Source organism: Scardinius erythrophthalmus (genome assembly GCF_964197995.2).
Source record: "Scardinius erythrophthalmus genome assembly, chromosome: 7".
Lineage (NCBI taxonomy): Eukaryota > Metazoa > Chordata > Actinopteri > Cypriniformes > Leuciscidae > Scardinius > Scardinius erythrophthalmus.
Window position 1 is genome coordinate 29,729,919 of NC_138227.1, and position 15,536 is coordinate 29,745,454.

Consider the following 15,536-nt stretch of genomic DNA (forward strand, 5'->3'; position numbering starts at 1 on the left):
AGCTTTTAAAATGGATTCTTTGACATCAGCCACCGAGCTACTGCCTGAAAAACGACAGTAATCGAGAAAAAGAAAAAAAAGACGCCACACACGAGTGGCTTGAGGAGCCATTTTAATAATCGGATTGGATGTTGGAAGTGTCACTGCGTCCCTGTTGCAAGAAGAATAAACTGCACTTGAATGTACATTGGATATAGTCTTTAGGGCCATTTCCTCTGACGAATGGAACAGCTCCCTGCCCAGAAGATATTTGCAGCACAACTATAGAAGGAGCAATGTGTGTTATTACAGAGAATTATGGCTGTTCTTTTGCCACTGTTGTTTCATTAGATTTCTGAGACTGCAAACTGAGGACAATTCTACAGTACTTGTGTAAACCAGAGAAATCACAATACAGCGTAATCTGCCACAAAAAGTTGCAGTGAAAGCTTTTGATGAAGCATTGTTCGCATGTAATCCTTGAAACTTTCAAGGATTACATACAGTACATGGGTATTTATTCAACTTTGGGCACTTTTGGCCCTGTGGACACTTGGAATTAAGATGCATTTTGGTCAATTGGATTACAAGTGGATGACTCTAAATACAGGTGTAAATGGGGTCTTAAATGGTTTGAGCTTGTCCACTTTCAACCACTGCAAGAGAGACCACGCATTCGACCGGATTGCTTTCATAGTGTAGACGCTCGTGGTCAAATGTGTTTGAACAGCTACAAAAGACGCCTTCTCTCCGCCTACTGACCTAATGCGTAAACATTAAGGAACGTGCGCTAGCCAGACAGGATTAAAACTTTAGGTGCTTTCGCAACTGGTAGTGCTAGGAACTAGCCACCAGGGTGGTTCCCTGAGAACTAATGGTTTCCTTAGGAACATTTTCCTGGTTGCATTCGCACCGCCAGTAGGAACTCTGAAGTGACGTAAGCCGCGCTTGTTGTTATGACTTTTATTTTGACAGCGCGGCGGACCTTTATTTTGACGGCGCTGAGAACGCCAGAGCCTGAGCACACAGTGCTCGCATTCTCCATGTTCATTAGTTTACGACCTGTCTAACAGTCCTGTCTAATACGTTATTAGATAGAACTGTTATACATAGAAAGTAGACAGTATATGAAAAGGTATTAGCGTATGCCGTGTGGTTGATGACCAGTGTTGCTAGCTGAGCAGAATTACATAATCATATTTCATTTGGTCCCCTTAAAGTTGCGTTGGATTTTCTCCTCAGCGTAAAGGTTAAGAGGCCCATCTATCACTGTTTTCCATGTTCGTAGAGTTAGTTTCTGGAGTAAATATATAGGCTATAATCTGCTATAATCACAGCGTTTTAAAAAATGGCGGGTGCTGGTGTTTCGCGTGCGTTCGGCCAATCAGCGTACCCTAACGTCACAGGTAGTACCTGTAGTGCTGGTTCAGACCCTACTCTGAAGTAGGAGCTAAATTAGTTCCTTCAAAAGGAGTTCCTATAACTAAAATTATTCCTAGTTCCTTTGGCGCGAACACGCCAAAAACCTGGTAATTTTCTAACTCCCACTCACATCGTTTGGCGACAGTCTTGCAGCTTTCAGGGCATTTTTAATGTGACCTGTTGTTTCATATAACAAAAATAAACCAATTTAAAGCAGTTTTGACAGAAAAATCAACCCTTGGGACATAAACATGATTATAGTTAAAGAAACACTGGTATGTTGGTGTTGGAGGAATAGTATCTAAAGCATATGGATGCATGAATCAGTATATTAGGTTTATTATGAGACACCAAGTTTGCCTCTAGCAAAGAGTGAGCTGCGTAAGAAAGACCCCACAGAACATACATTGCAATTACTTCAACTTTCAGACCAGCTGTACCTCTAGACATGGAGGATTTGTCTTTTAAAAGAACATTTGGCTGTTCTTTCCAACATTATGATTGTTTTTTGTTGAAACTATATGGGAACAATAAAAAAATAATCAACATATCACACTGAAGGATTTTCCTCACAGCAGAGCTTCTATTACCACTATTTCTTTCTCTACTAAATTATCGATCTCTTCTGGCTCATAAACATCATATATTCTATAACATGAGAGGACATCGGGGACTGCAGGTCATACTGTAAATAAAGACAAACGCCAGCATGTTGTCTTTTGGGAGACAATATGGCTAGATGTATATTACTATATTATCCGTAGAAAAGCTGAACTCATTAAGTTAGGTCTCGTGGCATATTCGTGGCAAGGAAGGTGACAGAGAATTAATCTTCACGCTTGTGGATTCGTCACACTCGTTTCCCGACGACCTAATGACACTTTTATCATAACTCTTTATTACCATTCCCGAACCTAAACTCGAAATTATGTAAATGCAGCGGCGTCGTACACTCTGAACGTCGTTGTGTTTGTTGGCTGTTTGCTCAAGCGTGAATCCAATTCCTCTCAGTGTCCTCATTAATGAATTGCTTGGTTATGGTTTGACTAACCGTCCAGAGGACCAGACGTGCAAGGAAGGTTTCCAAGAATCATCTAATTTTTGGACCTTTTGTGTCGTCGCCTCAAACATGCCATCCTCTTACTAATGCAACCCTGGATCCTCATCACGGGGACGCAGTTGTCTGACACAATTGCTAGGTTATGGTTCTGCCGAAGCTTAATCACGGCTGGACTCTCCAGCTTGCTGAATAGGATTTTTTTTTTTGTCTTAGAGAGAAGAAAAGAAAAGATAGATGGAGTTGGGCATCCATATTTATAGCTGTTTTTGTCCTTCACGTTCACAGAATACAGAATGTCGCTGTTGATTTTATCAGTCTGTGTGAGATTCAGTATCTATCTGAGCAGGTACGAGGTCAGAAACACTCTTTATGATAATTTCCTCAAGCCTCACCTCATTTTCTAAACCTTTAGCCTGTTTTTGGATTCTTCAGTCACAATCAATCAATCAATCCATCCATCCATCCATCCATCCATCCATCCATCCATCCATCCATCCATCCATCCATCCATCCATCCATCCATCCATCCATCTATCTATCTATCTGGGGTGTAATTGTTCTCTGTAATAAATCAAACTCCACCCACGGGTTCGGCACACATTTTTTCACCCCAGTTCATCTCAAAGCTAACGATGCATATGCATCGTTAATATGGTTTGTTGAAAATAACATGTAAAACAGACAGAGTTAGGCTAATGTATGTCTTTGTCGATGGATATGGTTTCTGGCCTCCCCTAAACTGTTCATTGCGAGTGCCGTATGCTCTAGTCTATATGTCATTCAGTCATTTATGTCGTCATCACCCGGGTCTTGATAGAGCATGAGCGCAGGTGAGACCTGAACAGCACACGTTGCTATCTGTCTTTAAACAAAACTCATTTTAGCCTCGTCAATTGAAAAGCGCAAGAAGACGCGAAAGAGAACTCGCGTTTGCTGTGAGAAGATTTTCAGTGTGCACTCATCAGAAGCGCGCAAACCAGCGCAAACATTGAGTTCTTTTTCAAATCTTGCGCTTGAACGGAAAAATTCACACAAGAACTATGTCAACATGCCTGTCTTGGCGAGGAACATATTATTAAGTGAATGTAAACAGTCAAAGACAACGCATGTGTATCAGTGTACTGGATCTGTGCATTATGCCTTAAAGTGACAGCAGCCTAACAGTCCAGCTATCTGTGTTTTTAATGTTAATCAAACAACAAAAGACAAGGAAATCAATGCTCTTGATTGACTTTTATAATGTTTAATCTTTATTTAATTTATACAGTTAAGATTATATGCAAAGTTGTTTTACATTTGATTACTTTATTCAATTTCTCCACCTGAAAGCTACTGTTAGATGCCTGATCTATCTATATATGTGTGTGTGTATCAAGTAATAATATTATACAAGTATAAATATTTCAACATGTTCTGCCCTTGGATTCCACACAATACTGCCTCTGTTGGCTCTGTGTGTGCATCTAGTCCAGTAAGAGTGTGCACTGCAGCCCTGTCCTTGTGTGTAGGGTCTGTGCTTGGAAACTAAAGCCCCTGCAGTGCAGGAAAAACTCTCAACAGTAAACACACAACAGCTGTCTCCACTGGGCTCATCTGGACAGACGTCCACCATCGGACGTGCTGCCCTCTGTTTACATAGTCAGTGCTGAGTTTACCCAACAAACTCTGGCCAGAGGGACAGATGGGGGAGGTCCGGCCGTTGTTTGCCATCCTTCCAGATGGGGAGACAGCCAGGGAGAAAGAGAGAGACAAAGAGTGAGAGAGAGAGAGCAGGGAAAAGGACAGATCAAAAGCACTGAGTAAGCATGTAGGCGATGCTGCGGAAGAGGAGGATTTATCACGTCATATGACTTTATGGCCACGGATGAACTCTGTGTGCAAGCACCCTTCATGCTCCATGTACCATGTGCACAGGTCCTGTTAAGACCAAAGACGCTATTTTTTATGAAAGCATAATATAGCTGCAGAGTTTTACGATTGCCAACGGTTTTATATGTGTTCTGTTTCTTTAACAAAACAACAGGGCTGTACACAACACCTTAAATTAGCCATAAAAGCACTTCATTGCTTGTTTTATTGTTGCACTGGGCATAATATATAATAAAATAATCAGTGCTGTAGTGTTAGACACAGGCAAAAGAACCTTATTCAGTATTTTAATGGTGTTTGCTAAGGCAAGCATCACTATTTATTTCTCATATTATTTCTCATTTTTCCTTAAGGTTAGATGTTTTTCAAAATCATATATATTTAGTGTATAGTATATATTAGTGCTAGGCAACAATTAATCGGCAAATATTGAACAATAAAAAACAAACAGCTTTTAGCCTCCAATGCTGGACTTTCATGAAAATAACGATTATTTGCATGTATATACTGTATATATACATTTATACATCATTTATTTGATATATAAATATAAATATTTTTTATATAAATAGCACATTTTTCTTAAATATGTACATGCATGTATGTGTATTTATATACACAAAATAATTATTCACAATACACACACACATATTGTGTAAACACAAACTTATTTTGGATGATAATCGCGATTAATCGTTGCCCAGCACTAATATATATATATATATATATATATATAAATAGCGAATTAATATAATGCAAAAAATACACTGTGTGTACCTTAATTACACACTGCCATATGTACAATGTCTACAACAAAGTACATCACAGTAACAGTTCATGAATTGGAATTGGACATAACTGGAAAATGACTCACGGCTCAATGAGGGAGTCATTCGTGAACTCATCATTGAATGATTCACTGAGTGAATCTGATTCGAACTGCTAACTCGAGCAAATTTAAGACTGTTTCTTGAATCTTTATGTCGAACTCCATACAAAGAAAGAATCCTTTGTTTGCAGATCAGACATCTCAGCTCACGCTCTGTTCATTGTTGCAAGGAAAACAAATGTGTGCAAATAAAGATATGATTAGATGCAAGAAACTGCAAATGTATTACTATATTTATAGCTTTTATAGACCTTATGAATATGACCGTGAGCGACTCCTGTATACGTGTATATTTTAGATTCACTCATGTACTTAAATGCGTTAGTCACAAACAAAACATTTCAGTGTATTTGTGGCAACTGATATTTGACATATACTGGCAAGATAACAGTGTAAATGTCAATATACTGATTAATGTCTGGCCTCAGTGTGCACCCTATAAATATAAAACTAGGTAAACTAAAGTCACTGAATTGGCCTCTTTTTTCTCTCTCTCTCTTTCCTCCCCCTGTGATTTGTTTTTCTCTATTTCTTTCCCTCTCTTAATCTTCCTCTCTCTCTCGCACACACTCAATTCAAAACCCACAGGTACACGTGAGCTCCAGGGCTCATGAAAGCACTGTTCCCCTTCCTCGCCAGGTCTGGAGGTCAGTCCACCTGAGACGTCCTCCTCTCTGACTTCTTTACGGCGTAATGGGGAAGCAAGGGAGCGAGAGAGCACCTGTCTCCCCCGGCTAGCTTAATTGGATACCCATGACATCAGTACGAGCGCACGCTTAACTGAAAGACCCAGGCCAGACGGTCGGTTTAAGGCTGAATAATTGACTTCGTTTTTAAAAAATGGAGAAAGTCCCTCCAAATCTCCGCCTTTAAAACTAAGGTGATCATTATTTTTGAGCTAAAGGTCTTATCAGATGTCTCGGGACACCTTCGAGACCTGGTTTAAATGTCTGTGTTCGGTTGTCTTCTTGAAGCCCCCAGCTAGCGCTAGCCTAATTCATCTATGGTGCAAATCCGAATCTGCATTGTTTGAAAGGCCTGTAAGGTATAATAAAATCACCCATGATTTGCTGAATCGACAGGTCAATCGCTTTAAAAAACTCAGGGCTACGCTGCACGATTTGTACTGTTGGCAGCTCAGGGCTGAAGTAAGACGCTGCATTGAGGAACGTGCTAATGTGTGCTAATACACTAAAAGCCTCCTGTCTGTCTGGACCTGCGGATCGCTGGCGTTAAATCATCGCATGTGTCAGCTTTGGTCCAAGGACTGTGTCAGCCCACTGGATCCAGATTAAATTAGTTGTCAAGTCTAATTGTACAGGACTTATAGTGTAAGGCATGATGAGAATTGAGAAATACACCACGTCAGCATTAAAATGAGGAATATTCTAGGTTAAATACAAGTTAAGCTCTATCGACAGCATTTGAGGATGAAAATAATATTGGCTAGTACAAAAAGCACCTTGATAACGAATGTCTGTGGGGCAAACGTACACTTCTATTGTAAGTGTTTTACTGCGAAACGATTTTTGTTTCTTTTCTGTGGTAATTGGAACAGATGCTGTCGATACAGCTTAACTTGTATTTAACCTTGAATATTCCTTAAATATTTTCTGATTCCTTTAGCGATGGTGCTGTAGCAAATTTAGGATTCAGGAGGGTGAACACAGTTTATAGGCCTTATTTGCTGTTAAAAACGTATTTATTTAAATAATGCAAATAAATGCAAATATATGATTATTAATTCAATTGTATTTGGTATTTTGATTATTCCATTTAAAAGCTACATTAACATTTTAAATCACAGGAACATTTGTAAAATATAAATTTTGCATGAATTGTCTAAATTATTAGGGGGTCATTATTCATTTTAAGGGGGTGAACACTTCTGCATTCATGTCACCACTCTGAGATATGGGGCCGGAGGATTATGGTGGTCCCTCAGTGTCTATGGCAGTTATGGCCCTTTAAGCCTGAGGCGAGAAAATCTGAGAGTTAAGCGATCATCACCAAAAAAAAGATGTTTAAAGAAAAAGTAAACATTTTACCTCAAGGTTTCCTGGTCTACTCTGCTCTGATTGGTCAGATGGCCCAGTCTGTTGTTATTGGTCTACTCTGCTCTGATTGGTCAGATGGCCAAGTCTGTTGTGATTGGTCTACTCTGCTCTGATTGGTCAGATGGCCCAGTCTGTTGTGATTGGTCTACTCTGCTCTGATTGGTCAGATGGCCCAGTCTGTTGTGATTGGTCTACTTTGCTCTGATTGGTCAGATGGCCCAGTCTGTTGTGATTGGTCTACTCTGCTCTGATTGGTCAGATGGCCCAGTCTGTTGTGATTGGTCTACTTTGCTCTGATTGGTCAGATGGCCCAGTCTGTTGTGATTGGTCTACTCTGCTCTGATTGGTCAGATGGCCCAGTCTGTTGTGATTGGTCTACCTCTAACAGCATGTGTCTGAAACAAAACGCCTATTACCATATCTGAATATCAGCTCCGGAGGCTTCCTCAGCACTTGTATGCACAGTGATAAGAACAGTACCGATGCCATTGTTTTTAAAAATTATTTCCAGCTAGATTCCATTCTATCCTTTGGAAGTGCATGCAAAGTGGATTTACATCGCTGAAAATAGCATCTTCTTTTTGACATGTTGACAACACAAACCAATCTCTTCCAGCCTCGGCTACAACTTTTGAGGATGGGTCAAATTAGACATTTTTCGCGGGCAGCGAATGAAGACCATAGGCTGGCATTATGCAAATTTGTTGATTTAAAATAAGCATATTATGATAGTAATGTAAGAAATAGTTACACAAATAAGCATTTGTATATCACAATCATAATTAGAAACACAGATAATTACACCCCGAAATGTTTTAACACTTAATAGCTGGTTATTTATTCCAGAAGCCTAAAATTTATTCCATCCAGTGCGGACCTCAGGGAACATGTGAATGACAAATCTGCCGTCAGCAGAAACATCTTCATCAGTATTGAAATTCTCAGAACAGGGATTCATTACGGGTTCCTGGTGCAACGGGGATCTACAGACGAGCGCGGACAAAAGGCGAGCGCTAGACAATCGATCCTTCTCTCTGCCATCAATTTCGCTACTTATTCTGGCCCTCGACACAGGGATTATTCTTTTGGGCCGAACCCCAAAGTGGCCCGCTGACTGATGGGAAATCAATACGGAAGGGGCCGAATTCTCAGAAGTGCTGTGGGAAGAGAGGAGACTCGTATGGTGATGTCAGAGATTGGGATAGAGAAACGTTTGTCAGCGGAGAAATGAAGATGTGATAAGAGCGTGACGGAGTGAGAAGTGTGAAAGAGTCTGGAGAATCTATTCACACATCAACGTGTAAATGAGTTACCCACAGAAAAGAAAAAAACACAGATGAGATTTTCTTCCTCATTAAAAACGGTTTTAAATAAAGAATAAGATGAAGTCATATCAGAAGTCTTTACAAGTTCACGCTTTGGTGCCGCACAGACTGTCAGGCAGTCGTTCGCCATGGAGTCGGCATCACTGCAGCGTGAAAAAGTGTGCATCCATAACGGCTGCAAAGGAGGTGCTCATGATCACCCTTCAGAATCATAAAAATGATGAATAGGACACCCTATAGACCAGGGGTAGGCAACTCTGGCCCTCAAGATCTACTTTCCTGTAACGTTTAGCTCCAGCCCTAATCAAACATACATGAACAAGCTAATCAAGGTCTTCAGGATTGATAGACAGCTACACTCGGGTGAACTTTATCAGGGTTGGAGCTAAACTCTGCAGGAAAGTGGATCTTGAGGGTCAGGGTTGCCCACACTTGCTATAGACTGTAGTTAGGGTAGACGCCATCTTTATTTTTGTGCGAATGAAGACAAGACTGTGTGAGATAGATGTACAGTCTGTTCAATAGGTTGTACTGTCTTAAGGTCCAAAGTAATGTCTGAACATTTCACAACACTCGTTTTCATGAGTCTCGTTATCTTTACGGAATAACTGAAATATCCATCAAGTGTGTCATTTGAGAAAGGGCCCATGTCTGTTTTCGAATACACTACCATTCAAAAGTTTGGGGTTGGTAAGAAAAAAATCATTAAAAATGCTCACCAAGGCTGCATTTACTTGATCAAAAATACAGTAAAAATACTAATATTGTGAAATATTATTACAGTCTGTCCCAGGTCTAATCTAGAGCTTCAGAAGAGATGTGTGCTCAGATTTTAATAGATACTCAATATGAACATTTCTCAAACTCTTCCAATACTAAATTAATGAGATTACAAGCCACACCCAATGTTGTTTTGGGCCCCATTGACTTTCATTATACCATCTACAGGGTTCTCAAGTTTTATCAAAAGCTTGGAGTGAGATCACATGTGGTTGGGGGAGGAGCCTAATGGAGCCCCGCCCCCACTTGTCCCCGCCCCCCAATTTTACCCATTGTTCATAATTAACCAGCACAAATTGAAAATATATATATAAATATAGCTGCGAGCAGCGATTACGGGCCCAAGCCGGTGGCACCGCAACCCCGGTGCCTTTAGTTACCTAAAGGCACCGGGGTGGCGGTACCGCCGGCTTTGGCCCTCCATCGCTGCTCGCAGCTATATATATATATATATATATATATATATATATATATATATATATATATATATATATATATATATATATATATATATATACATACATACATACATACACACACATACATATATATATATATATATTTATATATATATATATATATATTATTGTTCAAAAGTTTGGGGTCAGTAAGATTTTTAATGTTTTTAGGAGAAGTCTCTTCTGCTCACCAAGGCTGCATTTATTGATTAAAAATACAAACAAAAACAGTAATATTGTGAAATATTATTCCAATTTAAAACAGCTGTTTTCAATTTTTAAATATTTTACATAGTAATTCATTTCTGTGATCAAAGTTGAGTTTTCAGCATCATTACTCCAGTCTTCAGTGTCACATGATCCTTCAGAAATCATACTAATATGATGATTGATGCTCAATAAATATTCATTATTATTTTCAATGTTGAAAACAGTTGTGTACAGATTTTTTTTTTCAAAATGCTTTGATGAATGTAAAGTTCAAAAGAACAGCATATATTTCAAATATATATATTTTTAACATTATAAATGTCTTTACTGTAACTGTTGATCAGTTTAACTCATCCTTCATAAATAAAAGTACTGATTTATTTTATTTATTTCCCCAAAAAATAAAATTTTAATTATTACTAACCCAAAACTTTTGAGCGGTAGTGTTTAACGTTACAAAAGCTTTAGATTTCAGATAAATGCTGTTCTTTTGAACTTTCTATTCATCAAAGACTGTACACAACTGTTTTCGACATTTAAAATAATAATGAATGTTTCTTGAGTATCAATCATCATATTAGAATAATTTCTGAAGGATCATGTGACAGTGACGACTGGAGTAATGATTCTGAAAACTCAGCTTTGATCACAGGAATAAATAACAGTTTAAAATATATTAAAATAGAAAGCAGCTGTTTTAAATTGGAATAATATTTTACAATATTACTGTTTTTGTTTGTATTTTTAATCAAATATATGCAGCCTTGGTGAGCAGAAGAAACTTCTCTGTTGTGTGCGCGCCACAGACTGCACGCACGTCCGCTTAGAGTTCCGCCTTTTGCCTTCCGTCAATATTACGTTATTAGAAAAATATTTTTTTAGAGAATCGATTTTTTGACATTTGTGAATCGATTCATAATCGTCCACGTCCGCATCGCGATGCATCTAAGAATACATTTTTTCTCCCACCCCTAGATTTCAAACAACAGGTTAATAAACAGTTACAATTAAGTCACTTACATTTTAGATGCAATGTTGACTGTTTTTGTTCTGTTTCAGCAGCGAAAATAGTTAAACAAAGATCACGGCAGAACCATCACGCATCACGTGTTTTCTCATAACTGAACGACTCAGCATTTTTAACGAATCGGTTGACTCAAAGATTGAATGATCAATCCATAAACATCTGTCTTAATCATGATCGACTCATTCGAACAAATCGTTTGAACGAATGAATCAATGACTCGCTTATTAAGATGGATGCCTGGCGACACCTAATGGCGGTTTAGTGTTGTTTAAAAGCATCATTTTTCCCCACATGTGTGTGATTTGTGTGTGCAACATTATCATTATTTTTCTTACACTATTATATTAGCGATTTAAAAGCACCCACTCGTGTCACACGTCGATTAACCGGTGGGAAAATATCCTCAGACACATACCTAATACATGTATATTTAAATACAATATTGGCCTACCTGGTAAAAAGTTTTATATACTATTTTGATGTCCTTTTGGACACAAGAGGGCAGTATAGCCCTATGTTTGCTTTTTTTGTTGAACCAAATAGCACTAAATAGCCTGTTTTAACTTTTTCATTCTTCTTGAATTGCAAAAACAGAATAAAATGGGTTTAGTTGTGATATTTGTATACTTTTATATAGAAATAAATGGTATATAATTACATTTTTAGAAGATTTCCTTTTTGGACATTATTTAATCCCTCGCCATAGCAAAACCGTTTGAGATATTTATTATCCATTCACAATTTAGCATATTTAATGTAGTTTCATCATGTTGAAAAAGTTTGGTACGAATAAAATAAATAGTTTAAGAGGAGTGGCTAAAAATTCAGAGGCTGATTTTGCAAAAAAATTCACATTCAGACCAAAATATCTGACTTCCTGATGGCCAGAGCTATTGAATGTAAATTAGAAAGTTGTCCGGCTTGATGAGATCAATATACAAACTGTTTTTGCTTTACTGTAGTTAAAACTAACCCCCCCACTTTTGTCAAAAGCATGTTGAAAGTGACACACTTCCTGCTGCCAGTTGGTGGCGCTATAACTTTGACTCACAATAGCTACATCCATCTGATCGGCCTCTTACCACGAACACACTGCTGAAGTTTCATCAAGATCAGTTAATGTATGCAGAAGTTATTCCACTTCCGTGTTTCTCTTTTCTCGCCATAAATTCGATTCCTCGCCACAGCCAAACCGTTCGAGATATCAAAAATCCGTCCGCAATTTAGCATCCTCAAAGTCTTGACTACATGCACACCGAGTTTGAAGGGGACACGGTGAATTTTCTAGGAGGAGTATTTCACATTCCACTGCAAGCGTTTTCCAAACAACCCATAATAGCCGACTTCCTGTTGGGCTGGCGTAAAACTTGACTGGGGTAAAGTTGTTCGGCCCGATGAGATCTATATGTGTACCGAGTTTCATATTAATTCATGCGAGCGTGTTTGATATATGGATCAAGTTTTAGAACCCCGTTCAAGGGGGCGCTGTTGAGCCCCCCAGCCACGCCCGGGTACCAGCTTCAGCCCGGCCCTGATGGCCGTGGGTTCTGACCTGTGTGCAAAGTTTCAAGAGTTTTTGAGCACGTTAAGGACCCCAAAAGCCCCTGAAACCTTGATTAACAATATAAAAGCAATAGTCAAATCCCCCCCTCCCCTCACACACACACAGACACAGAGAGAGGGAGAGAAAATTCTTCAGAAAATCCACATTCAAACCAAAATATCTCTCTTCCTGTTGGTCGGAGATGGTTCATGTAAATTAGAAAGTTGTCCGTCTTGATGAGAACAATACACATACCAAGTTTTGTTGCTGTTGATAAAACTAACCCCCCCACTTATGACTAAAGGTGGCGCTACTGAGCCCCTCACCACGCCCGTTTCTGAAACTTTGCACGTCTACTGGATAATAAATGTGATGTGCCTGTCGAGTTTCATGCAATTTCAAGTATGTTAAGAGTCTCAAAAGCATAAAAAAAGAATATTAAAGTTTGATGCGTTGCCACGGCAACAGTATCTAAGATATCAATAATCCTTTCACAGGTTTACATCTGCCGTGTGTCTACATTGTACACATAAAGTTTGAAGCAAATCTGGTAAAAATAAGACAGTGATTTCAAAGCATTTTAATAGTGATGTACTTCCTGCTGCCTGTTGGTGGCGCTATAACTTTGACTCACAATAGTCACATCTGTGCGATCGGCCTCTTACAACGAACACACTGCTGAAGTTTCATCAAGATCAGTTAATGTATGCAGAAGTTATAACACACTTCCTGTTTCATTTTTTCGCCATAAATTCGTTTCCTCGCCACGGCCAAACCATTCGAGATATCAAAAATCCGTCCGCAATTTAGCATCCTCAATGTCTTGACTTCATGCACACCGAGTTTGGAGGCGAATCGATGAATTCCCTAGGAGGAGTACATTAAATTCCACAGCATGCGTTTCCAAACAACCCTAAATAGCCGACTTCCTGTTGGGCTGGCGTAAAACTTAGAGGACGAAAGTTGTTCGGCCCGATGAGTTCTATATGTGTACCAAGTTTCATATTATTACATGCAAGCGTGTCTGATTTATGGACAAGTGTTCGGATCCCGTTCCAGGGGGCGCTGTCGAGCCTCCCTGCCACGCCCGGGTACCAGCTTCAGTCCGGCCCTGATGGCCGCGGGTTCTGACCTGTGTGCAAAATTTCAAGAGTTTTCGAGCATGTTAAGGGCCCCAAAAGTGGCCGAAAGGTTGACAAAATAATAATAATAATAATAATAATAATAATAATAATAATCCTACCGAAAACAATAGGGCCTTCGCCCTTTCAGGGCTTGGGCCCTAATTATAACAATTGGTAAATCTAATAAATGACAGAGCAATTCATCACATCAAATATACTCTTTAATTTTATATTTCAAAATTACAAATAAGTTATACAAAAATTACAAAAATATAATAAATTGCTCCAAACAGTTTGGAAAAACAAATATTTTTGCATTTTTTAATGTGTCTAGTCGAAACGGTATAATGATTTATTGTGTAGTGGGACATTGTGAACAAATGACATATTAGAGTATTATTAAGGTGGGTGTGTGTACACAAGAGTTATGAAATGTGTTTTGTGTTGTAAGTGTTTGAAAAATACAAATGCAATGGCAATGATTAATGTATGTTATGACCCCTGATCTATATAATGACATCATTCTATATAGATCAGTGGTTATGACAGGATATATATTACCCAGAGCACTCTGCTTTAATACATATGTAGCCTTAATGTAACTAGAAATACTATTAATACAGTATAATATATAATTTAAAATAAAATAAAATAAATAAATTTAAATTTATTTAAAATAAAATGAAGAAATACATCTTCATTACTTCCCATACCCACTAACATTTCCCTTAGTTTCAGATAACGTAAGCTAGCCAAACTGAGCCAAAGCTTCTGGCCTGGTTGCAAAATAGTTGTAGAGTTTTTGACTGCATCAATAATAATGTATACGATGGGCTATATATTAAATGTTCTAGCCTAAAAATGTTAGACGAGCTTTCTTCCGACTTACCTTCTCCACGTGTGTTCGCGCGATGTTGTTGGTTACCTAGTAACGAACGTACGGTGGCCGAGAATGTTCCGTCAACTTCCGTGTGTTCGCGCATCTATGTTGCCTATTAACGAACGCAATCTGGCCGAGATACGTGCTGGCGGCAGGAAACTTCACTGTGTGTGCCCGCGCCTCGTATACAACGTTATATATAAAACTTGTAGGACAACTTGGTTGGCATTGCCTTTTCAGCGTGAGAAATACACGGTGTGGCGTGTGAGCGTGTGAACTGGTTGAATTGCGTGTGTCTCACGGCCAATGCGTGAGACTTGAGAACCCTGCATCTATTATACCATCTATTATACCATCTATTATACATTCTTCTTTTGTGTTAGTAGAAGGAAGTAAGTCATACATGTTTAGAATGAACGGGTAAGTAAATTATAACAAAGGTTTCACTTTTGGACGAACTATCCCTTTAAGTCAGTGCATAAAAGAAACAAAACTGGGGACTCAAAGTCTCCTGAGTTATGGGAGAGCAATGAAATATTTATCTGAGTAAAATAAAAAATAAATGACGATCACTTAAAAAATGCTAGTTTTTTCAAACACACACACACACACACACACACACACACACACACACACACACACACACACAAATGTGTGCTGAGTTAAGACATGTGCGACACGGCCCTTGTCTTTGTCTTCTGTCTACTTATTGATCTCAGTGTCTCTGAGGGATTCCAGACGATCACTGAGTCGTCAGAGAGGAATAAAAACCTATTAGGCAAATAAATAGGTGGTATAAATAAGTAATGCTCTGCTTGAGAAACAGGTGATGCCAGCACACGCACAGACGTGTAACCTTGACTCTGTGACATATGCACCGTCAGCGTTTTCTCCGTGAGGTTGAAGACGGGCT